Below are 2,428 nucleotides of genomic sequence, written 5' to 3' on the forward strand. Positions count from 1 at the left end.
CCTTTTTAATAAGCAATACATAGCTCTTGTCTGTTATTGTATTCATTTATTTTTATACAAATATGTCCAGTCATGACATTATGCAACCGTACACTTTGGTACGGCCAATACACCAGGGGCTTAAGTACCCCATAATACGGTGTGAGAAGACCGAACACTCTCATGAGTGCGGCACCCTGAACTTATAGCACTATATGCATCGGCTACGAATCATGTCTTGGGTCAATAGTTGGGTTTGCCCGGCTCCCATGTTTTGGTACCTTACGTTCCGCAATGTCGGCTAAGGTAGCGCTGGGAGAACTACTACGATTGTGCCCCAGTTGAGCTGGGTTAACACCTCAGTAGAGAAAGCTAAAACTGACTGTCATGATAGGGCGAGAGACCGGTCGCTATTCGAGAGGTTTTTCGAGTCCCTAAAGACTTATGCCGCTTAGAGCGAGGAGTTGGATTTATCCGGCCTAGTCGTGGATAGCGCCCCGAACTCGGTCTTCTGAATACTAGGGGCTTCGCCGAAATTTAAAATTATAGAATTCTATGGCTAAGTTAGAGTGATAAAGCATTATAAGTCCGACGGCCTTGTTCGTTGTGATGAGCGCCTCCCTAGATGGACCCAAGAATGGGAACAAGAGCGCTCAGGTTTATCCCGAACACCCCAGCACTCGTGGCATGGGGGTAGAAGCCGACGACTTGCATCTCTCAGATTTAATAAATGGCCGCACAGAAGGTAATATTTTAAATTTAAAAAGCGTTGCTTAGCGCATATGAACAAGTTTTCAGCGCACAGGATAAACACGAGTGAGTTTACTCAAAAATTACATCCCCGGTACATTCATTTGCTACAAGACGGGCACCATTCAGGACGCCCTCATAATACATCTCGGGCTTGCGATGCTCCTTCCCCTCCGGTGGCCCATCATTCACTAGTTTCTCAGCATCCAGCTTACCCTAGTGCACTTTAGCACGGGCAAAAGCCCTAAGGGCGCCCTCGATGCACACGGAGCGCTTGATGACTTCAAGCCATGGACAGGCATCCACCAGCCGCCGCACCAGCCCAAAGTAGCTCAAAGGCATGACCTCCCCACGCCACAGCCGGCCTATCAGGCCCTTCATGGCCTGTTCGGCTGCCTTATGAAGCTCGACCAGCTGCTTCAGCTGGTCGCTCAAGGGCACCGGGGATTCGGCCTCAGCATACTGGGACCAGCACACCTTCTCCGTCGAGCTTCCTTCCTCGCCCGGTAGAATGCGGCAGCATCAGATACACTGCGGGGCAGATCTGCGAATGCTCCTGGAGAGCTCCGGATTTGGGTAAGTAACAGGTAATTTACTTTCGCGTGCTTGCTTTGCATAAGGAATGCCTTACCCGCCACAATCTTTTTCATCGCCTCAATCTCCTGGAGGGCTTTTTGGGCTTCGGCCTTGGCAGATTTGGCGCTTTCAAGTGCCAAGGCAAGCTCAGACTCTCGAGTCTTCTAGTCGAGCTCTAAACTGTGAGTGTTAATGACCGACACATAAGCGCACCTTGGGGTTCAACAACTACGGGAATCACGCCGGGGCCCCAAAACAGTGAGTGATAGTCCACGAAATGGGCCAGAATCGGCCAAAACCGCGAGTGTTGATGACCGACACGTAAACGCATCCCAAGGTTCGTTAATCGTGGAAATCACTCCGGGACCCCAAAACAGTGAGCAATAGTCCAAGAAGCGGGCCAGAATCGGCCAAAACTGTGAGTGTTGATGACCGACACATAACCGCGCCTTGGGGTTCAACACCTATGGAAATCACTCCGGGACCCCAAGACAGTGAGTAATAGTCTACGATACGGACCAGAATCGGCCAAAACTGTGAGTGTTAATGACCGACACATAAGCGCACCTTGGGGTTCAACAACTATGGAAATCACGCCGGGGCCCCAAAACAGTGAGTAATAGTCCACGAAACGGGCCAGAATCGGCCAAAACTGCGAGTGTTGATGACCGACGCGTAAACGCACCGCAGGGTTCGTTATTCGTGGAAATCACTTCGGGACCCTAAAACGGTGAGTAATAGTCCACGAAATGGGCCAGAATCGGAAAAACAGTGAGTGTTGATGACCGACACATAAGCGCACCCCTGAGTTTGTTAATCGTGGAAATCACTCCGGGACTCCCAAACAGTGAGTAATAGTCCACGAAACGGGCCAGAATCTGCCAAAACCGCGAGTGTTGATGACCGACACGTGAACGCACCCTAGGGTTTGATAATCGTGGAAATCACTAAGGGACCCCAAAATAGTGACTAATAGTCCACGAATCGGGCCAGAATCGGCCAACACCGCGAGTGTACATGACCGACACGTAAACGCACCCAGGGTTCGTTAATCGTGGAAATCACTTCGGGACCCCAAAACGGGGAGTAACAGTCCATAAATCGGGCAAGAATCGGCCAAAAC

This window comes from Triticum aestivum, chromosome 4B (assembly GCF_018294505.1).
Source record: "Triticum aestivum cultivar Chinese Spring chromosome 4B, IWGSC CS RefSeq v2.1, whole genome shotgun sequence".
NCBI classification, from domain to species: Eukaryota; Viridiplantae; Streptophyta; class Magnoliopsida; order Poales; family Poaceae; genus Triticum; species Triticum aestivum.